Source organism: Tupaia chinensis, unplaced genomic scaffold (genome assembly GCF_000334495.1).
Source record: "Tupaia chinensis unplaced genomic scaffold, TupChi_1.0 Scaffold000294_2, whole genome shotgun sequence".
NCBI lineage: Eukaryota > Metazoa > Chordata > Mammalia > Scandentia > Tupaiidae > Tupaia > Tupaia belangeri.
Window position 1 is genome coordinate 466,191 of NW_006159780.1, and position 25,426 is coordinate 491,616.

The window sequence follows — 25,426 nt, forward strand, 5'->3', positions numbered from 1 at the left end:
GCCGAGATTTTACTCTGGCTGCTGATTGCAGGTAAGTGAGCTCCAAGGTGGCCCGTGGTTCCCTCTTAACATGGGGATCCACTTCCTTGCTGCCACAGCTGTTTGCCTGCAGGGGAAGGTAGGGCAGACAGGGTATAGACTATATCTGTGCAACTGGCAGGATTGGTCCCCCTTCATCTGCATGGTACACTAGCCTGTCTTCCAAGCTGGTCCATGTGAGGATACTGTGAGGTCTGCTGGGGCCACATGGCCTGGGTCATGACCAGTCTGGCACCCAGGCAAACACACACACACACACACACACACACACACACACAGAGAGACAAGTCTGTCCATTCCTGACGCCTTCTTGCACCCATCACCATGAACCATTCTTTCTCCCTCCAAACACCCCTCTGGATATGCAGTCTACAGGTACCTGACACCACCCTCCTCACCTGCCTTACATGTGATTCAATACCATGCTGCCTTCAGGTGTCTCTTCTGACTCACTGTACCTTGGCCAACCCTTCTCCCAGAACCGGCTGTGCGATCCTGTGACTTGACAGTCCCTGAGTCCTCTTGCTATCTTCTGGAAATGAATGCAAAGGTCCAGTGGCCTTCTTACCAGGTTTAGTGTTGCCTCCTCCTGGGGGCATCTTTCCACACTCCCAGTTTCCCACAGTTCTCTGAACCTCCTTCATGAGCAATGTTTTCCCTCCTGGGTATAAGCACTTCCAGTTCCTTTCTCTATCCCTCCTCTTTCTCAATGGATTCTTGTCGGTCTTTGAGTCCCTGTGTAGGTCACTTCCTTACAGAGCCCTCCTGGATTGCTTCCACTGAGCTGCCAATTCATTCCTACCACATCACTTACTTCATTTCCTGCAGTTCACCTACCCTAGGATTACCTCATTTTCCTTAAGCTTCCTGAGTAACTTCTTACTATCAGCCCCCAGTGCATGGGAAAGCAGTGAAATTTAACAGGAAATTGATAACTGTCTGCAGACTAAGCGAAGATGTGAAAATTATAGTGGAGGGTTGGCCCTGTGGCTTAGTGGTTAAGAGAGCTGGAACTCACATGGTTGACAGCAGTTCAAATCCCAGTCCTGGTGGCTAGCAAAACATGCCAGGTGTGTTGCATGTGGCCCAAATCCCAACAGAATGGGTAGAAAGGAGGGGAAGGGATTGTGGTTTGATTATACTCCATTGGGGGTGCTCTCTTCCTCTCTCTTTCTGTCTCTCTTTCGTGACTGGATATTCTCTTTGGCTATTAAAAAAGTAGAAAATTGTAGTGTGATAAATGAGTAGTAATGAGCTAGCACTTTTGTAGGTGCTGTGTCCAATCTCCCTGCCTAGGAGGGTCCTGATGCTTACAATGAAAAGCAGTTAAACACAGAAGGAGATGGAACAGAGGGAAGGATAAATCACTGGGCATGAAAGCCTCCTGTCTGTGAGGGACCACTTGATGAAGAGATAATGGTGAACCAGCAATGTGAATGGGCATGTGCCATGAAAAGGCAAGGGGGTATCCATGGGGATGAGGGCTTGTAAACTGAGTTGAGGCAGGTGAGTGATGAAATGGTGATGCAGGTTATGGGTAGAAGAACACACCCTGAGCGACAATTCCAAGCAGATCAAGACATTGAAGACTGTGGTCAGCTTTGGGGACAGACTGAGACGCCCTATTCACACATCTCTTATGAGCAATTGGTTCTGGGAGACTCCAAATTAAGGCATGCTAATTGAGAATAGTGTGAGGATAGTGTTTAACATCCAAGCCAAGACTATGGAAGCGTGAAAGGAGATGTTTTCCGTGACAGAGCTGAGGCTGTAAGCCAGTGAGAGCCAATGTGGGCAAACTGTAGAGTCCTCAAATAGACGCACACACAGGCAAGTGCACAGGCTGTGATGACAACCTTAGGAGAACTTCTGTGGAACCAGATAGCTCCCTCTCAATCACTACCTCTCTGTCCTCCCCAAATACAACTATTCTCTTGACTTCAAAGCCATCTAGAGCTATGCCTATTTGAAGACTCTATATAAAGGGGATTTTCCAGTATGATTTCTCTCATGTTGGTCTTTGACCCAGCACTATGAGTGAAGATATATCTATGCTGTATGTTGTTGCAGTCTATTTGTTTTTATTTCCATATTATGGTTGGGAATATTATATTTTATTTAGCCATTCTTTCAGTGAGCATTGGGTTTGTCTTGATTTGGCAGCTGTTATGAACAATCTTATAATACATCTTAGTTACCAAAAGTATGTCTGTCTGTGGGTTATATAACCAGGTGCCAGTGCTCGATAGCTGGGCTTGGGAGTATTAAATTTAGGTAGAGAAGGCTAAACTTTTGTATCAATTGACATTCTTACAGTAGTGTGTGCAAGTCATTCATTGTTCCATTTCTTCAACTCTTGGCATTGTCTGTCTTTTTCATTTTAGGTTCTTAGGTAGCTTTATAGTCATACTTTGTAGGTTTAATTTACATTTCCTTGATGGCTAAAGAACTTAACCCCATTTGAAATGTTTTTTGGCATTTGGATGTCCTTTTCTTTTTGTTCTTTTTTTCTTTTTTTAAATATTATTTTATTTAACTTTATTTATTATTATTATTTATTTTAATTTGACCAGAGAGAGAGAGAGAGACAGAGAGAGGGAAAGTGAAGAAAGTAAGCTGCTAGGTTTGAGCCCTGAACTGCGGTCAGCCATGTGGGAGTCCAGTGTCTTTAACCACCACGCTACCTGCTGGCCCTAGGATGTCCTTTTCTTAATACCTTTTCAGTGGTGTGTCAGATCTTCAACCCCTCATGACTCAAGAGTGCCCCAGTGAAGACATCATCAAAGCTAAGGAGACTGATGTAAAGGAACCTGGACTGGGTCTGCCAAAAACAACCTAGTTCTAGTGGCCAAGAAAGCTGTTGATACAGCCAGGCAAAAGAAAAACTCTTATATTTCTGGTGAAAACATTCACTCATGTCTCATAATTCACAGAGAGGTACTGTATTCTACAAGAAAACAAACTAAAACAAACCTGGTAAATCCCAAAGAGCAGGACGGGACCTTTCAAAACATGTATAGAGTCTCAGGGAAAAGATCTCCAAAAGCTGGCCAAGAACCCCAGATTTCTTCCACCTACACCCAGATTTAATGTAGCTCTTGATCCACAATAAATTTACCCAGAATATGTAGCAAGTAGAGGGGAACACAGAAGGGCAAGTAGATACTTGAAAGACATGGATGATAAGCTCTTTCAAGCACCTTCTACAGAGATTTCACATTGTTCTTTAATATCTCTCATAGGTGAAGTTTGAGCTTTTTCTAATGGCATTAGGGCTTTGCAGTTTGTTCTCTGCCCGTCATTTTACCTTTCCTGACCTCACTAGCACCCTAGTCCCAGGAAGCCTCCACTCTTGATCATAGTTTTCACTCATGACAAATCTCACTCAATCCCAAATGCATTTTTATTATTGACAGGTAACCTGAATGAATATGAAGGTGATAGCTTAAGATTATCTGTTAGTGGCAGAGACAGAATTCTTAGGAAGAAAAGCGGCTCATTCTTTTACCCTTTCTTTGCACTCAACCACCTCCAAGTAAACAATACCTAGTCAAGCCTTCTGGTTTTGTAGTTTCGACTGACATAATGTGGGTATATAGAGAGCATGATTAATCTCTCAAAAATCGGCACCCAACTGAAAACTGCTCCTTACCTTTAACTTCTCTCTTTTCCTCACCTAATGTTTGTTTTCAGAAATTTAAGTTCTTCAGAAAGTCTGGAGACTAACACATGAAGTTATCATATGTTGTTATTTAGGTTTTAATTTTCAATCATTCCATCAGAATGAAATCAAGGATCGTGTATTACATTTGCTTATAGCTCTCAAGGTATCTTTTATCTAGACCTGTCCTCCCATTTGTGTGTGTGTGTGTGTGTGCGTGTGTGTGTGTGTGTGGCAAGGGGGAATCCAGGCCAATTGTTCTGTAGAATGTCATATCATCTGGGTATGTCTGCTCTTCCAGAGTCCCCAAAGATTCAATTAAAGATACATGTTTGGGGCACAAAAGCAAAGAGTAGTGCTTTCCTTTGCAACACACCCAGGGGCCCTTAGTAATCTGTGCCGATAGTTACTGGTAATAAGAAGTTTGTCATTGATTAAAACACGCAAAACGATACTTTGAGGAAATATGTTTCATTCATTTCTCCACAGTGTTTCCTGTATTGATTATAATCTATGCCGAACATCTTGTCCTCAACTAATCACTATGGTGGTGTCTGAAAGTTCTAATTTTCAAGCTGTATCTTTCTTCCGTATTTGTTAGCTGATTCACATATAAGAAGCTTTCCTTCTCTGTTAATATCAGACTGGATTCAAGTTTTTTTTTTCTTTATTATTATTTTTTTTTTAAAGAGACAGAATGTATGCATCAGACAGGGGTTGAGTGGGAGGGAAAGTTCCCTCAACAGGGTCTAGTCACTCTGTGATACCCGTTTCCCAGCTCTCAGGTTTTCAGGATCTTTGGTGCTCATAGATGTTTCAGATTGACCTAGAGATCCAAACCCACCACCTGCCATGTGGTTTTCAGCACTGGAGAGCAACACACTACAGAGTGTACCATCCAGGCTGGACCAGGAAAGTTTCTTTCTATATTCAGTGTTCTATTGCAGTCATTGTTTCTCTTCAACTCAAATTTTCCTAATGTGGCCAGTGGAAAACCATTTTATGGGCCTCATTTTTCTTTGAACATTTCCTTGCCTTTTGGTACAAGATGCTTTTGGTTTGACTGGAACTTTCCCTTCCCCAGACATGGGATCAGGTATTTGTCTTCAATTCCAGATATTAGGTACACTCATGGCTCCTAGGGTGCCCTTGACTCTCTCTCTGTGGAAAGAGCCAGGGAAAATATGCAGAAAGCACAGAAAATAAAAAAGTTCAAGCTGATACCACCTACTTAAGTTAGCATTTCAAAATTATTTATCTTTCCTTACTGTGCCACTTCTTCTTCCTTTGCCCAAAGTGAGAACAGAACTTTCCAACACCGACATACTCATTAGTGTGCTCCTCCTAGGTGCCTCGCAGAATTTCAGAGTTCCTACAGAAATGCCATCTATATTCATGTATCTCCTGAGGGAAGCCCATATTCCCTTATAGTTGTGTTGAGTAGTTTGTTGGATTTACTTCTGGGGATTCTACTCTCTATATAAATTGAGAGAAACCAGATCACCTGCTCAGAGTGATGGTGGACTTGGGATAGATTGAGGTGGGGAAAAACTAGCAAAGTGCAAAGTTAAAGTAATTCTTGTGAAAATAGGGTGAATGTTCAATTATAGATGGCCTTAGATTTTTTTTTATGTTTATTAAATAATTTGTCTGTTTCAAGACAGAGAGAAAAAGAGGACAGGTTCTCAAAACACTTTGATCTCCTATATCAGCCTTCCAGCCAGCCAGTACCAAGGGCCTATGGGTATACCCAGAGTGTTCAGGGCAACTTTGGATTTGAACCCAGGGCCTTACCATATGGCTACAGTATCCCTCAACAATGCCCCATGGCTGTGTTCCTAGGTGGGTAGTTTGAAGAGCTCTGCTGAGGGAATGATGGAGCTTTTTATAGTAATTACTCTTAGTGCATTGACTTTGGTGCAGACTTCCCCAGCAGTGTTCAGTTGATGGGATTCCGTCATGTGAAGGGTGCAACAGTGGGCAATGGTAGCCTTCACTTGTGGTAGACTGCACCTGTTAACACTAGCTAGAAATTGATAAGGAGCTTCTGGTCACTTCTCTTGACTATTCCACTGAGGAGATTGGTGGCCCTGTAGTGGATTATGAACACATGAGTGAGTGAGTGAGTGACACAAATGTGAGTAAAGAAATGATAAGCAGTATCTTTCCTCATATTGCTAAAGATTGATTCTCACTGAAATTTAAAATCACTAAATGCCATCTTCTCAGAAAACTGTGTTTGAACTTAATCTTGTCCTCAGTGACAAAGGACAATGACAGTACAATGTAACAAATTATTTCCAGCCTGTGTGGGTGAATGAGTATTAATTGGCCTCCAGTAGAAAGTCTGCACTGAGATTTTAAACATAGTAAAGTCATCTCTGTGCACTGTGAAGGCACTCTGAACTTAAGAACACATTTACAAGAAAGGAGGTTTTATGTATGTCAGCTATCCTTGTTTCAAGTTTTTTTGCTTGCTTATTTTTTTTTCTTTCTTTTGGGGGGGGTTTTGCCGTAGGATGCATATACTTGCCAGAGAATGACAGAGAGAGGGAAAGTGAGAAATTACCCCCTAGGAGAGATGGCCATGCTGAAATCCCTTCTCCTTCATTCTCTTCTTGGAATTTGGAGCATACACAATCCACACACACACACACACACACACAGACACACACACGCACACGCACACACACACACACACACACACACACACACACACACATCAGATGTGATTTTCAAATTGCAGCATCCAGGTCTTGAACTGCAGTTGGCCATTCCATGGGAATCCAGTGCCTTAAACACTATCCTGCCTGATGGCCCCATCTATATCAAACTTCCACAGGTAGGTTGAAATAGTGGCTGCTGGCAGGGCCTGCATACAGCCTTGCTCATGAGAACCTCAGTTACCTGGAGTGCTGAAGGTGCCCATTCAGTTGTCCAGTGAGTGCTGTCCTGAGGCACCCAAAGGAGGCTCTCAGCCCCCAAGACCAATCATCATATGGAGTCCAAAGTGCCCTGGCCTGGGTGAACTCTGAGTTCTGCCACTAGTACATGGACCATTTACTACTTTTAATTCATTTGCAAAATATATATATTCAAAAACATGGTTTATTCATTTCTAAAATACATATGATGAGCCTAAAGATGAACAAAGTCTACTTCAGCATCCTTAACAAGCAGACCTCCACTAAGCCTTTGCTTGACTATTTCCCCTTAAAGTGAACTCACTACCTCATGGCACAGAACATTCCATTCCCAAGAGATGGGTGTTGTTAGCAAGTCCCCTCTTGAGAGTCTAATGTCTGTGTTGTTGTCACCCTTTATTTCTGGCTTAACCTCTTGGCCCCATTGAGCAACTTATGTTCATCATAGTGTACTCCAGAATATAAAGAAATCCAATAGCAACAGATCAACACATGAAGGCAATTTTTTTCTATTGAAGTACACACTAAATGCATCTGCTTTTCAAAATGAAAATATTTATCATTTCTCCTAGGTGACTTTTAGAGAACCCAAAGACTCTCTGTTCCATGAAGAACTTCTCAGGCCACCATAGGCAGAAACTCAAGTGTTGATAGGAAAAGACAAAGCAAGAGAGTCTCAGTTAAAGGTTGTGATTACAGGATGAATGTACACTGGGAGTTTCCTGTTACCTGGTCCTGACTTACTAGGAGTGGTGTCTGTAACATGTCTAGAGAAGAGGTGGAAGTCTGAGTCAATAACTGAAGACGGTGGTGTCTAGGCAGGCAAGTCTAGCACCATGGAGGCTCACAAACATTGTTTAGGTCAGGCTTATTTCTTTTTTCTTTTTTTTTTTGAGAGGTTTTTCCTATAGGCACGTGCACTCGCTAGACAGACAGAGAGCGATATAGAGACAGAAAGCGAGAAATCACCCCCCGGGGAAGATGGCCATGCCGCAATCTCTTCTTTTCCATTCTCCTTTCGGGAGCTTGGGCACACATGCACACGCGCCCGGTGTGAGTTTTAACCCTCCGGGTCCAGGATGCGAACCGTGTTCAACTACATGGGAGTCCAGCGACATAGTCATTACACTAACTGCTGGTCCTGAGGTCAGGTTTATTTCTTGCAGGTAGTTGTACTCAGTGGTTAGGAAGACCTCAGCCTGGAGTCAGGTCTGTCCATGGCCAAATTCCCAGATCTCATAAAGTTGTCTGAAGCCTAGGAAAACTGTCCTCTGCTCAGCACTCCAGAAGGACCACTATCACTATTTTTCAGGCAATGAAATGAAGTGAACTTAGTAAGATTTCTGCACCTTAGTTTTCCCAACTATAACATTTTAATAATTAAACAATAAAATTAACATAATAATTTTAAATAATTCAATTTTTCTTTCCTATAGCCTAGCCCCTTTCTCTTATCAGAAATGATGTGGATGCCATCCTGCCTTATATTATAGCAATGGAATTTGTATTCACTTTCCTCTACTCAGCTCAGGAACTCTATTCTCTAACTTGTCTGACCTCATAACTTTCCCTTTATTCTACCTCCTACCTTCCTTCTGTAGCATGGACTAAGCTACCAGCTGGTGATGTCTCAATGCCATGAGCTCTTCAGAGATGAAGACTGGACTTGACTCATCTTGATCCCTAATCTGAATGGGTGATTAATGTTTGTTAAGGAGCTAGGAATAGATAAGTAAAATTCAGAGCAGGGCAGTCTCTCTGGTGCAGTGGTAAAACATTGTGCAAGAGAAGACAGATCCCACATGGTGACCATAGTTCAAGTCCCCAGCCTGGTCAGCCTGAAACACACCAGGCACACAAGTGAGTGCCCAAGATCTGATGGGCTAGAGCAAGAGTCCCTACCCCCTGGGCCATGGACTGGTGCTGGTGTGTGGACTGTGGGGACTGGGCCACAGATCAGTGCCAGTCTGCCAGGCTCTGCAGCACTGAACCTTTGCTTGTCTATCTCGCCTTAAAGTGAACTCACTTCTTCGCAGTATAGAACATTCCATTCTCAAGAGGTGGGTGTTGTTAGCAAGTCTCCTCTTGAGAGTCTAACATCTATGTCTGTATTGTCTTCACCCTTATTTCTGGCAGCAGGGGTGGGCAGCATGCAAGTGAGCCCGTTCCAGATTCAAACCATGAAGCTGGCCACATGAGATCTAGCTCTTAACCTCCATACCATCTGCTGCTGCTCAATACATGAACTTTTTATTGGATGCATTATACAAGTGTGTATTGTATGTACATGTACATTATGGTGTGGGTCTGTATTCATACATATTTTTATATATACACACACAGGTGCACAAATTTGTGTTTCCTTGCCTTTCAACTTTTTTTTTCTTTTTAAAGAATGATTTTATTTCATTCTATTCATTTATTCATTTAAATTTGACCAGAGAGGGACAGAGTGAGAAAGAGAGAGAAAGAAAGAGAGAGAAAGTGAGAAGGCAAGCCACCAGGTCCAGGATTTGAACCATGGTCAGCCATCTGGGAGTCCAGTGCCTTAACCATCACACCATCTTCTGGCCCCTCAACTTTCTTTACATTGTTGCTGTTTACCTTTTTATAACTTAAAAGTGTGCACTTTCTAATTCCTGTTTAGGAAAACACCTTAGAAAGTCTTCAAATGGTTCTCTATGTTTTCTTTAATTTTTAAGTTGAGATTTCTATAATTTGTTTAATTAAATGTATTGTTGTGTATCCTATGTAATAAAGAAACAAAAAAGCTTTTAAAATGTGTAGCCAAATACTGCAATTCATTTTTTAATAATACATTCTTTTGTTTGTTTGTTTGTTTATTTTTGTTTTTGTTTTTGTTACCTGACTTGGAATGCCACCTGCACTCTACATTTCATTCCTATGTTTTAAAATCTGTTTCTGGACTCATTTTATTGTCAACTCCTGACAGCACTTGCAGTGCCAGCAATATTATGATGTCATTTTCTGTTCAAAATGCAGTGATGTCACTTCCTACCTCAAAAACTCAGTGTCTTTATGCTAAGTGTTAATATCTGGTTTTGCAAATATCCTTTCCTTAATATCTATTTTCAAAAAATGTTTGATGATGTTTGCATGTTTAACTTTTCAGTTGAATTTCAGAATTAAGTCACTGAATTTCAAAAATTAGTATTTCTGAATTCTGAGCAAATTAATGATTTACTTGTAACTTGGAAAATTTGCCAATTTATGAGACATATCTTTCTTTTTGAGAACTATTATTTATTCAGATTTGCTATGCCCTTTAGAAATATAAATATAGATAGGCAGGTGATGGATAGATAGATAATAGCTAGCTAGCTAGTTATACCTAGTGTTGATTTAATGGATGCTCCTGAGAAATATCATTCCTAGTGGGATTGGCCTTTGGCAGCTCACCAGTGCTTCCAGTCACCTCAGCAGAAATACAGAGGTGGGGGAGTTATTGATAAACACCAGCTCTGCACTCAGGATGCCATACTCCAAACTCTATATGGGTGTTTGATGGACCTTCCATGTCCAGGGCAGTTTTCCAGGTCAGAACTGAGGCCTCAGGGCAAGCCCTCAAGGTGTCTGTCTCTGCTCTTCCCATCTACTATGGTTGTAGGCAGACTATCTTCGAATGGAGCAAAGGGTTGAGCTGACTTGGAAATCTCTTTGGCATAGGACCAGATTATAGTTCCTGACACCAACTGGGAGGTTTGGTGAAGATGATCAGAATCCCAGAGGGGGCTCTGCAGAGCTTCAGAGATAGATCTGTCCTGGGGGTAGGGATGTAGATGTCTGGATGCCTGTTCTTGAGGTGGGAGGTGATGGCTTAGCTATCTTACGTGGGGGACAGAGAAAGAACATGAGGGCACATGACCCCCAGGGCCAGGCTAGAAGGCAGGAAGGGCATGTGTGAGAAGGATGCTGGTGCATCAGTGGGGCATATCTCTGCAGGAGTGAGGCCATGATTGGACAGCAGGGACATCTGCTTTGCTGTAAGCAGAAAATGTGGAGAAGCCAGGGTGTGTGTCGATGAGGTTACTGCTGCCCCTTGGAGGAATCTTTGAGCTTCTAGTGGTGACAAAGGGCTGACACACTGTCAGAGGACAGGCCCACATGCAGAAAGGCTACAGGAACCTCCTGGGCAGCTCTGAGAAGGGTCCCAGCCTAGAGAGGTAGGGTGACACAGGGCTGGTAAAGAACTGCAGGGAGACGTGAGCACCCACAGTGGGGCAGAGGACATGGGGACACGTGGGACTTATGGGTGGAGCAGAGTTCACACCACTCTTCCCTGTCTTCTTGCAAAGTGACACAGCTCCTTACAGTTTCCATTCAAGTCTGTTTCAGAATTTGTAGTCAAGTCTCAAAGTTACAGGTGGGGACAGAAGTCTGCTAGCTTCTCTCCCGATGACAAGTGGGCTTGGCCATGAGGAGGCGATCCTAGAGGAGAGAGAGGGTGCAGAGGGTGCCAGTTTTTCCTTCCTGTGATTCAGAGACACGAGATCCACCCAAGAGGAAGCTGGCTGGAAATAAATTACCTCCACCCTTCAGGGGCAACATTTAGCTCCAGCTAGGAGCAGATATTCAGCTTGTAAATTTACATACATGTGTGAAATGTCAGTCCATGTACTTTACATGCTGTGTGGGGCAATGGACTTCATCCACTATCAGCAGCAAGACTTCCTATCCTCTCTGCATTTATAGTCATGACAGTCACAAGCTCAAGTTTGAATTAGACTTTGTCCTTGGGCCAACTGGTGTAAGCTCCTTTTAAAACACCAAAAATAAATGTGTGCAACATTTCAAATCCACATCATATTGTCATGAGGGAAATGCTAATGCCTCAATTTGACAATGAGTCATCCACATTCAAGCAGAATGGGATGCCACAGACCACTCAATAGACAGCTAGTGGCAACCAGGGTTTCCGTGTTAATTTAAAAAGTAGTCTTGGGGGGTCAGCAGGTGGTGTAGTAGTTTAGGCACTGGATTCTCACATGGCTGACTGCATTTTGGGTTCTGGACCTGGCAGCTTGAAGATCATGTTGGGGACGTGTGTGTGTATACTAAAAATCCCAGGAGGAGAATGGAGGACAAGGAATTGCCATGTGGCCATCCCCCTGGGGGGTGACTTTTTGCTTTCTCTTTCTCACTCTTGCTCTCTCTCTCTTTCTCTTTCTGGCAAGTACATGCACACTATAGTAAAAAAAAAAAAATAGCACCAAAAAAACAAACAAAAGCAGTCTTGTGGCAAGCAGGTGGTGTGGTGGTTAAGGTGCTGGACTCCCACATGCTGACTGTGTTTCAAGTCCTGGGCCTGGAGACTTGCTTTCTCACTTTCCCCCTCTCTCTCTCTCTATCTCTCTGTCTCTCTCTGGTGAGTTCATGTACCCTATAGCAAATTAAAAACAATAGCAATAATAAATAAAATGGAATAATTATTTTTAAAATGTAATCTCAGTCATTGTTTAATAGTACAATTCAACATAACACAGTGTTTGGCAGAGCATAAGCTTATTTTTTTCTTAAGTAAAACTCCAGCTAGTTTCAACTGTTTAATGGACATCATCTTCTCCTGTGGTCTTGAAGACAGCCTCTCACCTGCAGGCACTAAAGGTAGAGGAAAATGCTTGCCGTACCCTCTTGTCCAGCATGCCATCTCCTGATCGTCAGGAAGGCAGGGAAAAGGAGTCTGCCCGTAGTCAAAATTGTGACTCTTATCTAAGAAGGGTCAAGAATTGATAGCAAGAAACAACTAGAAATTGCTATTGTGTCTTTCAAAATAATTTATGTGAATGAAAGTTTTATGACAGCAAGAACATGTGAAAATTGTGTTTTATTGTATTTTAAGTAAAAACGCTAGTGCTAAAAGTATACATTTTAAAATGTATAAATTAATGAATGAAAGAAAAATAGAGGTTATGTTACAACCTTAACTTCCATACAATGCTGATGCAAATTTAAATTAGTGTAACTATTTTGAAAACACTTTGGCATTCTTCAGGAATACTTAGAAAGGTCAAATAATCTATGCCATCAGTCCAGTGTCCTGACTGTCCTGGTGTATGGGACAGCTATGTATAGCTATAGAATCCAGTGGCTATTGAACTTCCTTCCTTCTGGCAAGCCATGTCAGGGCAACACAGTTGTAACATGGGGAAGATGCTTGCTCACAGGTTACATGGCCCTCAGAGGCTGAGGAGACGGTGTTCAGCTTATGGACCCAATGACTGTCCTTATAATTCTGACATCCCATCACATCTTGTGGACTTTTGAAATCTGCTGCCTCTGCCTGGGAGACGAGAATAGAAGGATGTGAAAGGAAGCTGGATCCTTTAAAATACAATGTAGGGACTGGAGGACAGCACAGTAGTAAAACAAAATGAGATCTTGCTTGACGTGGGAAGGTTCCAAGCTTGTGTCTGGAGGGTCTGCAAGGGTATCCAGGGGCTGCCTGAAACTGGGGTGGTCTCTAGTGTGAAGACCCTCAGGGGTGTTGTCTCTCAGTCTACCTCTCTCTGACTCTATCACTCATGGAAGTGATAAATAAATTTAATAAATAAGTGCATTAAATACAACCTACAAGAAAACATAAGGGAGGACCAATAGATTTGACTCTATTAAATGAAAAAAAAAAAAATCAACAGGACCCAAACTAAATTTACAATTTGAACATTCTTAATGTTTAAAAGGTCTCACAAATAAAAAGTAAAATAAAAATATTATTTAAAAAGTGTACAAAATTAATTCATGAAAGAAGAAATAAGAATGAGCAAATAACAATGTAACAATGACTTCCAAATTAAGAGGTAAACTGATAAAGATTGAAAATAAAAGGTATTTTCTTGAGATTGATTTAGTTTTATTTATTGCTATTGTCTTTTAATTTGCTATAGGGCACATGCACTCACCGGAGAGACAGAGAGACAGAAAACAAGAAGACAAGACACAAGGTCCAGGACTCAAACTGTTGTTGACCATGTGGAAGTCCAGAGCCTTAACTACCATACCATCTGCTGACCCCATAAAATGAAAGGTATTTTCCCCCTTAAAAATGGCAACAAAAATAAAACGGGGGCTAGCAGGTGGCATTATGGTTAAGGTGCTGGTCTCCCCATAACTGACCGTGGTTCAAGTCCCAGACCTGACAACTTGCTTTTTCACTTTCCCTTTTTCTCTCTCTTTCTGGTCAAATTATGAAGAATAATAATAAATGAAATTAAATGAATAATTTAAAAAAACGTGGCAACAATTACAAAATATTGAGAAAAATGAGGTACCTGATTTTTCTCATCCAGCATCCAGACTGTGAGAAATTTGTCTGCTGTGTGTAAGCCCAAGCTGACAATGGTTTTTCTAGTCCCTCTCCAGGACTCATGTCAAACGTGTGTTTAACTTTTCCACACTCTGCTTTCCCAAGGCAATACTATGTGTCTGTGTGTGTCCCACATTGTGCATCGTCTACTCAAGAAATCATAAATTCCATCACCACGTGCCCACTAAATGAAGGGGTTTGAAGCTGTGCTCTGGAGAGACTGTTTAGAGAAAAGAAAAGAGCATAACTTGTTTTTTCCTTGCTGCATGTTTCTTTAAAAGCTATTTGGCTTATAGCAGGGAGGAGGACAGAGGCTTACAAGTGTGATAACCAACAATGCTGCATTTGCAGCCTCAGCACCCAAAGATAACATGTGTAAAAAATGACAGGAAGAGAAAGAATGTGCAATATTTACTCTCTCCAACTGATATGTAATTATGGGTTTATTTATAAAATGAAATGATAAAGTGCTCTGAACTCTTCGGCCAAGTCCAGTGGTTCTTTGTTTGTTTGCTTTAGAGGAAAGTGAAGCAGAGCTGGATGGGAGCCCTTCGGGACAGGCTCCTTGATGTCCTTTGCTCTTTGACTTTTGCCTTGAAATTTCAATACAGTGTCTTCAAGCCAAAGCCCAGTCTCAGGCTTCATGCAGCTCTGTACGCCTGGAGCCTCTGTTAGGACACTCAGAGCCTTGTTCCTCCCATGCTCTGCCAGGTTGCCTGTGGTCACCTGAAGCCTGGCCCTCAAAATGCTTACTGCCCTCATCCTTCTCTAATCTGAACTCACTTTGCTTCTCACCTGCCAGGACACAGTTGGTGCTTCAGCTCCATGTCACTCACTGCTGGTCCTACTCGATTCCCTGTGCTCTGTTCTACCTTGATTTTCCCACTTTTCTCTTACCGCAATGGTGAGAAAAAACAGTTAACGTGAACATAATTGCCTCTGTATCCATCTCTGAATCTTGTGATGGGCTGCTACCTCCACCATACCACTCAACTAATCCTGCGATATCATGAAATGATCCAATCACCAGATGAAGTGGGAGAATTTTTCTTCTCCAACTACTGTTTTTGTAAACTAATTAATTTCTTCTGAGAGAGAGGACCCTTAACAGGGTCCTCATGCCATGGTTCACCCTCAGCCTCAGCCGGCTAGGCTCACAGGCATGCACATAACACTCAGCGTGTGTAGGAGGCCTTGGGATGTAACCCCAGGACCTTCCCATGTGAGTCCAACATCATAGAGTGTTGTGTTACTGCTTTGCCACAGGCTGGCATCTAACTACTGTTTTTATGTTCTAGAAGTTTTCCTTTTCCACAGTTGCTGAGATGGTCCCCTCAGAGTGCTATTTGATCTCTGTGGTGGGTCTTGGTTTTCTGCTAGCTGTTTGAATGCATACGTTCTCTCTGTATGAGCATTGTCACGCATAATAGACTGAATTGTTCCAAGTCCATATATTGAAGCCCTAACTTTCAGTCTGAGTCTTAGAGTAAGAAAGCACTTGGGATAAAATGAGGTCATAGGGTGGGTTCTGATCTGACAGGATTATGTCCTCATAAGGAGAGACCCCAAATTGCTTGATCTCTGCCTGCCATGAGAGGACACATGAAAAGGCAGCTCTGTGAAAACAAGGAAGACAGTTCTCACCAGAAACTAAACTGGCCAGAATTTCTTGAACTTCTAGCCTCCAGATCTGTGAAAAAGAATATTCTGTTGTTTAAGTCACTCAATCTACAGCGTTTTATTTTGGCAACCCGATATATTCTCCAAAGACTGTGTGTGTGTGTGTGTGTGTGTAAATTGCTTCAAAAATATGGAAGTCCAAAGTCCAAGAATAGCCAAGATAACATTAAAGAGAGTTTCTCTCCTTGATAAGATATAGGTACTCTAACAGTCAGTGGCATGGTGGTTAAGGTGGTTGGACCCCACGTGGCCTACTGTGTAAGCACAATTCAATTTCTAGACTCAGCAGTTTGAGAAACACACCAGGTGAATATGAGTGCCCCAAATCCCTAAAGGAGAGAGAAATGGAGAAAGAACTGCAGCATGGTCATTCTTCATGAGAGATGCTTTCTCTCACTCTCCCTCTCCTACTCCGGCAAATTAAAAAAAAAAATATATATATATATATACACACACACACAAACACACATATATGTATATATATATACACACATATATATTGACTTTCATTGATTTCTTGGTAATCATAATTATAAGATACATGATTATTGGACTGGCAGGTGGTGTGGTGGTCAAGGATGCTGGACTCCCACATGACCGACCCCAGTTCAAGTCCCAGACCTGGCCGCTTAAACTCATGTTGGGCATGTGTGTATGTGAGCCCAAGATCCCAAGAGGAGAATGGAGGAAAAGGGATTATAGCAAGGCCATCTACCCTGGAGGGTGATTTCTTGCTTTCTGTTTGTCTGTCTCTCTCTGTCTTTCTAGGAAGTGCATGTAGTCTATAGAAAAAATCTCTTAAAAAAACTCCAAATTTATAAATGATAAAAGTATGAAAATAAATATGCTTCTTAGCATCAATGAAAAACAGCATTATTTTTAACATGATACCGTTAAGACATAGGTAAAAAGGATTCTGGTATAATAGAGATACCACAGATAGTGTTTCTGAGAATCTAACGTGTTAATAGAAAAAGGTATACTAAACAAAAAAAGTAATTGGCCCTCTCTATGGAATAAGCATAATTATGGTTCCCAATTTAGAACTCCAGATGGATTAAAGCTCTAAATATGAAAAACAAATCTTAAAAGGAATAGAGGACACTGTTTATGTATGTGACACAAGAAACAGAAGATTTAATGAGTCATTTGTAGTTCACAGTAAAATTGATTTAAAAAACAGAGAATTACTCTATACCCATCTACCCCCTCTGCTCCAGTTTCTCTCTTGTAATGGTTAATTTTACGTGTCCACTTGCTTGACTGGACACAATGCCCATATATCTGTTAAAGAGCGTTTTGGATCTATATGAGATTAACATTGAAATCAATAGCCTCTGAGTAAAGCAGATTGTCCTCCATTAGTGCGTGGGCCTCATCTAATTAGTTGAAGGCCTGAACTGAACAAAAAAGACTGACTTTTCCTAAGGAAATTTGCCAGCAGATGGCCTCTGGACTTGAACTGTACCATCAGCTCTTCCCTGGAACACTAGCTTGCCATATTACCTACAGATCTTGTCTGGAAGTCTTCATGATCATATTAGCCTATTCCTAAAAGTTAACCTCTCTCTCTCCATACACACACACACACACACACACACACACACACACACGTATATGAAAGGAAATACACTTTCAATTAAACTATGACACTATTAGTGGTTCAAATTATATGTGTGAGTGTGTGTGTGTGTGTGTGTATGTATGTATGTCTTATTGGTTCTGTTTCTCTTGACGCTATACCCCACTGTTAATATCTTGCTTTTGTGTGACACATTTGCTATAAGTGATGAGCCAATATTGATGTTATTATTAACTGAAGTCAGCACTTTCCCTTAGAGCTTACTCTTTCTGTTGTATGAGTCTATAGGCTTTGACACAGGTTTTAATACACCACCATACTATGACAGAGGATATTTTCACTTTCTCATAAATCCCCTGTGCTTCATCTCTTTACCCCTTCCTCCTCTTACCAGCCTCTGGCAACTGCCAATCTTTCCACCATCTCTATAATACCCGTTTTAGAATTTTAAAAGTTAGAATCATGCAGTATATAGCATTTTCTGACTGGCTTCTTTTACTTAGTAATATTTATCGAAATGTCCTCCATATCATTCCATAGCTTCATAATTGATTCTTTTTAATGCTAAATCTATTGTCTGAATGTACCACACCTTATCCATTCACTCACTGAAGAACATTGTGGCTGCTTCTAAGTTTGGACACTTAACAGTAAACCTGGGGGGGGGGGGCAGTAGATGGCATAATGGTTACATTGCTGGATTCCCACATGGCTGATCATGGTCTGAGTTCTAAAGCTGCTGACTTGAAACTCATGGCAGGTGTGTATGTGTGCAGGCCCCAGATTCCTAGAGAAGGGATTGCAGCATGGCCATCCTTCCTGGAGGGTGACTTCTCACTTTACCTCTCACTGGCTCTGTGTTTCTCTCCTGCAAGCACGCGCGCCCTATAGAAAAACTTCTAAATAAATAAACAAACAAATAAATAAACTGGGCCAGCCTATGGTGTAGTGGTTAAGGTGGTTGCAGGCTGTTTCCCACACGGCCAAATATATGGTCTGAATCTCAGACCTGATGGCTTAAAAACCATGTTCGGTGCTAGTGTATGCATGCCCTAAATCTCAGTAGAAGGTAGAAATGGAGTAAAGGGGATTATGGCATGACCATTCCCCATGAGGGCTGTAGTTTGGAGATGCTTTCTCGCTTTAGTTCTCTCACTCTGTGTCTCTTTCGGGTGAACTCTCACACCCTCTGGCAAAATTAAAATAAATAAATAATAAAATGCTATAACTAATTGTGTGCCAATTTTCATGTGGACATAGGGTTTTAACTCAGTTATAAAATTACCAAGGAGTGTGATTGCTTCATCAAAGAGTAAGAGTATGCTTAGTTTTATAAGGAACTGACAAGATGTCTTCCAAAATACCTAAACCATTTTTTTATTCCCATTAGCAATGATGGAGTTCTTACTTCTCCTCAGCAGCATGGGTTGTCGTCCTTGTCTGGAATTTTAACCATTCTAATAAGTGCATAATGGTAGTCTTGGGTTGTTTTACTTTGAAATCCCCTAATGACAGGAACAGCAGATGGTGTAATGGTTACATCGCTGGACTCCCATGTAGTCGACCATGGTTCGAGTTCCAGATCAGGAAGCTTAACACTCACGTAGGGTGTGTGTGTGTGTGAGTGCCCAAAATCCTGAGAGGAGAGTGGAGAAGAAGGGATTGCAGTGTGGCTATTTCTGCCCCCTGCCCCAGGGAGGTGATTTCTCACTTTCTGTCTCTCTGTTTCTGGCAAGTCCATGCAATCAATAGAACAAATCTCTCTCTCAAATAAAAAAAAAATCATGATGTGAGATGTTAAATACATATATTAAGCTTAAAAGTCTCTATTTCTAACAGACACTACTTGATGCTTGTCTCACAGGCTTTATTTACACTTGTCTATAGCATCATTTCCTTATGAAATGAATTAGTGCTGGATTGTCTGTAAATTACTATTAGCTAAATATATAGCCTTGCATTTGCTTAGTACAGCCAAAGTTTTAAATACAAAAAAAGCACAAGAATAAACCAATGGTAACATATAGAATTAGGGAGATCACCTGGGCAATTTAGAAGGTAGACTTTCAAAAAGTCTGAGGCATAACCACAAGAGAGAAAAAGTTCTTGTGCAACTTACAGTAAATGTAGCAATGAAAATGAACACATAAAAAACATGGGAAAGTTCACTGTGAAAATAGCAGCAAAATATTTCTACAGAAGATATTTTGCTTTCATCTTTGCATCGCTGAAGAGAAAAAGACTTAGAAAAGAAACAGATATAATTTATGTTGGGTGTGTCTACTTAAATAACCCCAGATATAATTTTTGTTGAGTGTGTCTACTTAAATACTTTAAAATGTTTTTAATTTTTATTTAAATTGTAGCAGATGATAAAATCAATGCCTCATAACAAAATGTCCCCAAGCACAATTTTTATTTCCCTTAATACAGTATACTTACCTTACATTGTCGCTGAAGATACTGTTAAGAAGAATCTTTTTTGTTTTTGAGCCAGAAAACAAAATGAGACCAGATTTCAATTCTGAGCAATAAAACAAACAAACTGAAAGCATTTTAACCCATAAGTTATTTCAAGTGAACAGATAACAAAATAGTTTTTGCTTACATCATTAAGGATGATGCATTAATTAATGATACAGAATTAAGCATTTTTTTTTATTTAGAAGAAAATTTTACACAGTGTGTTTATAGATATTGCAACATAATGTTCACTTAAATTTACAAGGTCTCTGTTGGTCTTTCACCTAAAGAGAAATATACTTCAAAAGTTTTCTTTAGTTTGTGCCATTGGCTATATATGATTTACACTTATCTACTCTTAACTTATTTGGTAACTGAATATTTAAAGTTATCACACAAAGCTTCTTGAAATATTTAAAAAAGCATTTTGAAAAAAGATGTTTTGCTTATCACACAGGCAACCCTCAGTAGTAAAGAGATAAACTGCTAGACTTTCTTGCTCCAAATGTTAAAAAGGAAAATGAGTAACACCTTCCTTCCTCTTTCTACAAGTAACAAGATTCTTTTGCATTAAATGTGGTGTTACAAAAAAAATTAAAACTGGATAAAAGAGAGACAATGGTGCTAAGGCACCCTTAGCACAGGAATTTCAAAATAAAGTCATTTCCAGTTGGATGTTTTAAAAGTTCTTTCAACTTTTTAAAGTAAGAATCATTTTGACATAGGTTAATAACAATAAATGGGATTTCTTCTTTTCCCAGACTAATACGAACAGGCTGTTTCCAAGTAGTTTACCAGTATTACTTCCATACCCCAAAGTTTAGGGAAACCTAGGTAATTTTGCCTTAGCCAACAGACAGAATAAATTTGGAAATGACAAAAACAGGAGTTTGAAATTAGGAAATAAAGTATTTTGTTATAGCTAAAATGTTGGAAATGAAGCAAATAGCGGTAAATAATCAACAGTAAACATATTGACCTATTCTGGAACATTATGGCTTAAAATGCTATTTACTTCTAATTTCACAAATAAACACACCTGTTTTGTTCTGCAAAGCAATGAAAGGCATGCACCTGTACTAGGAGATTTAACACTTCTGACCAAGTAAGACACCAACTTCTTCAAATATATGTTTCATGCACTACACTGGATTTTTAAAAAAAGATGTAAATTCTAATATGTTATTTTTTTTCTTGAACTTGAACGGGAACCAGAATGGGATGATCTGGAAGACGACCTGTGGCTCCTGGGTAAAGTTCTGTTGTTCCACAGGGGTTGGCCCTGAGTTGTTTAGTGTTTTCACCAATCACCTGGCTTTCAGGTGACCATAATCTTGTTTGTCTTTTTTTTTTTTTTTTTTTCCAATCACCAGATGAAAATCTAGAATGACTTCTCTTTCTGTTCCTATTAAGAGAAGATGATAAACTCAAATAAGATCTTTTTTGTGGGGAAGAAGAGCCCCTGTGGGATCTGGAGCTTGATTTCGACCCACAAAATCTCAAACATCCTCTGGAAATGAAATGAGATCTTGACTGTGAGCTGGAAGAACTTCTTGAAAAGGACGTGGATCTAGACCTTGGACTTGAGGGGGAGGATGAGCATGATGAAGATTGTGAATGTGAAGATAGAGACTTTGAGAGATTTTGTCTATTAGATTTCTTTTTATTACTATCTTCTTCTTCACTGGTATCAAAGTTATACTTTGAGAGATCAGCATCATCTTCATCCTCATCCTCATCCTCATCTAATTTATTTTTAGAAAGATCTTCATCCTCATCCTCTTCTTCGCCTGCAGGTTCTTTATCTTCAGCTTCCTTTAGTATAGATGCAGGACCAACTGCCTTTCCTCTCTATTTTTTTTTCTTTGTAAGTCCAAACTCATCATATTCATCATCAGATTCTTCTCCTTCTATGTACTCAACATTTTCTCTTTCATTAAAACCACCGCCATATCCTGTTCTTTCTTCTAGCATACTTTGGAGTATCACACATGTTGCACTCTGATCTTCTGGCCCAGTGCACATTACTGCAAGTTTACATTGCCAACCATTAGCGCTGAATAGGCCTCAACTCTTTTCTGCAAGTGTCTTTCCTATTTCAGCGTCCCCATCTTTCATCCTCTTGGTCTCAGCTGTTTTCTTCCACACCGATTACATTTCCACATTTCTTGTCAGGGCAAATCCAGTACCTGTCACTGACTCAGGAATTCTTGGTTGACATCTTGGAAGCCATCTAAAAATATTTTTATATTCTACCTGTAAATCTCCATCAGTGAGATGTCAGATCTCTTTTCCATATCCTAAATAAGTTGTTTGTTTTCTAATTGTTGAGTTTTAAGAGTTATTTGTATATTTTGGAAACAAGCTATCAGACAGATATTTTGCAAATATTCTTTCCCCATCTGTGGCTTGTCTTTTCATTCTCTGGACAGTATCTTTCACAGAGTCTTTTAAAATTTTTAAAAGGTTTTTGCCATAGGGCATGTGCACTTACCTGAGAGAGACAAAGAGACAGTGAGAGGGAAATTGAGAAATCAACCTCCCAGCAGGAACATGCCATAGGGCATGTGCACTTACCTGAGAGAGACAAAGAGACAGTGAGAGGGAAATTGAGAAATCAACCTCCCAGCAGGAACAGCCATGCCATAATTACTTCTCCTCCATTCTCCTCCTGGGATTTTGGCATGCATATATATGTGCTCAGTATTATTTTTAAGCTGCCAGGTGCAAGACTTGAATCACTGTCAGCCATGTAGGAGTCTGCCTCCTTAACCACTATGCCACCTACTGGTACAGAGTCTTTTTAATTTTAAGAAATCGAACTCATTGACTATTTTATTTTATTTCATATTTTATTATTTTTTTTCAGGAATCATTCTGTTGTTGCATCTAAAATGTCATTGTCAAACCCTGGTCCCCTAGGTTTTTGCCAATATTGTATTCTAGAAGTTTTATCATCTGCATTTACACTTACATTTATTTATTGTTAATTATTTTTTGTGAAAAGTGTGAAGTCAAGGTCTAAATTCTCTATCTTTTCTCCTCCACTCATGTTTTTGGAATATGGATGTTTATATATATATATTTTTTAATTAAGGTTTTGTCATAGAAAGAAACAGAGAGACAGTGAGAGGGAAAGTGAGAAATCATGCCCTCCCAGGGCAGATGCCATGCCACAATCCCTTCTCCTCCTGGAATTTTGGGCATATGCATGAGCCCAATGTGATTTTTCAAGCTGCCAAGTCTGAAACTTGAATTATGGTTGGCCATGATGGAGTTCAGCATTGTAACCACTACACAACCTGCTGGCCCCAGATGTCTTTTTATTTATTTATTTTTTTCCCAGCACAATTTAGTAGAATGCCTGGTGCAAAGTACATACTCAATAAAGGACAATTTATTATTACCATAATTTAGATCTCCAGTCATTGACTCTAGCTAACATGTATGGTTCCAGGTCATCATTGAAAACTGGAAAATGTACCAGGCAAGGAAGTGGGTTGACGTCTAAGGCTGCTTTGGTATGGCAAAACATACAAAGCCTCTCATTTAGTGGGGAAATGTAAAAGAAGATAGTCTTTACAATTCAGTGCTAAATGCAATACCAGGTTTCAGAAGTTCTGAATAATTAATGTGTGCCTAGAATACCTGTAAATCTTCCTTATTTTTAAGATGTTTATTTATTTATTTGATGAGCTAGAGATAAAGACAGAGAGACAGAGAAAGAGAGAGAGATCACATACACACCCTTAACAGGATCTCCATGCTGTGATTCATCTCCAGCTTCAGCTATCCCCAGTTCATGGGCATGTGCACACCTGGCAAATTCAGAGAGGTCTCTGGATGTAATCTTAGATCCTTCCCAGGAGAGTCTGAGAAGAGTTAACAAATCCATGATTTTCTCTGACTCCTTGGGAAAACGTAATGAAATGTCTTATAGACAAAGAAACTGAGGCTCAAATAGGTAATTTTTCAAAGATTAGTAAGTCAGCAAGTGGTAGCAGTGAAACATGAACTCGCTTATTCCAGAAACAGAATCACTTGATCTTAGCACAGCTCATACTGATGAGTTCCATTTGTAAGCTCGCAAAATAACTCTCTTCACAGAGTGCTTCAGACTATGGGAGGGGAATGGCTACAGGCTATATTGCTTACACTAATGCCACTAAAATTATCTCCAAAAACTCACACTCAGCCCTGTAGATTATTAAATATATTGCAATGCATTCAAATAGAACAATAGGTTGTAATTTTCACAACAGAGACAGAGCTGTATATGCTGGCATGCAAAATGAATAAAATATCACTGTAAAGGGAAAATAAAGTTCTAACCTGTTTTAAAAAGTAGTACTCAAAATAACTGTTATTATTATAAATGCTAGTTTTGCTCTTCCATACTGGAAATCAAATGTACCCAGGAAAAATCTTACAGATCTTCTGACAATTCTCTTTTTATAAAATGTTTTCAAGAGAAATTATGAAGTAAATAGATGCAGGACCAGCAGGTGGCATGGTGGTTGAGGTGCAGGACTACCACATGGCCAACTGTGATTTGAGTCCCAGACCTGGCAGCTTCCTCTCTCGCTTTCTCTCTCTCTGCCTCTTCTCTGGTGAGTGCACATGCCCTAGAGCAAATTAAAATAATAATAACAATAATATAAAAATTAAATAAATAATTGTTTAAGAAAGGAGTAAATAGATGGGCATACTTTTTTTTTGTTTTTGAGAGGTTTTCACTGTAGGGTGTGTGTGCTTGCCAGACAGACAGAGAGAGACATAGAGACAGAAAGCGAGAAATCACCCCCCAGGGGGGTGGTCATGCTGCAATCCCTGCAATCCCTTCTCCTCCATTCTCCTCTTGGGATCTTGGGCACGCACGCACACACGCCCGGCGTGAGTTTTAAGCCACCGGGTCCGGGACGCGAATCGTGGTCGACTACGTGAGAGTCCAGCGACATAGTCATTACGCTAACTGCTGGTTCCCAAGCATACTATTTTAATGATACAATAATCATAGCAATTTGGTATTGGTAAAAAGATAGACAAAGAGATTGATGGAACATACCAAGAAGTCCAAAATATATGAAAAATGCAGCCAATTGATTTTTCTGCAATTTAAATGCATGTCTCATTGTGTGTGGCTGCATGTATATGTATGTACTGGTATTTATCTTGCTTAGTAAAGCTTTTGTATCTGTGGTTTGCTGTCTGTCATAAATTAGGAAAAATTTTGACCATGATTTTGTTAAATATGTTTTTTCCCTGTTCTCTGTTTCACATCTTCCCAGTATTCCAACTCTATATACAATAAAATAAAAAATTAGCAAGGTGCTTGAGTGCTCTGTTTTGTTCTTTATTTTTTTTTGTACTTTAATTTGGGTAATTTCTATTGACCAATATACAATTTCAATTATTCTTACCTTGTCACCATTAGGTCTACCGATTATCCAGACTATTAAAGACATTCTTCATCATATTACTGCCTTTTTGAAATCTAGCATCTTCCTTCAATTTCTTTGAGTCTCCTTCTCTATGCTGGTCCCATCCACCTGGCCTTGTGTGCTGTCTATTCTTTCCTTTAAACCTTCTAACATACTAATCACGGTTAAATGCCCTGTCTGATCATTCCAAAATTTGTGCCATACTGGAGTTTGGTTATAAAAATTGTTTTGTCTCTTCAAACTCTATATTTTCTTCCCTTTTAGCAGGGCTTGCAGTTGTTTTGTTGGAAGCTAGACATGTATGAGGCAATA

The 25,426-nt window shown here is 40.2% G+C and overlaps 1 pseudogene; it reads right to left on the minus strand.

Annotated features, from left to right (window-relative positions):
• Window positions 1–20,855: 20,855 nt before the first annotated feature.
• LOC102477436 (zinc finger Ran-binding domain-containing protein 2 pseudogene) lies at window positions 20,856–21,894 on the minus strand (annotated as a pseudogene).
• Between the last annotated feature and the right edge of the window lie 3,532 nt (window positions 21,895–25,426).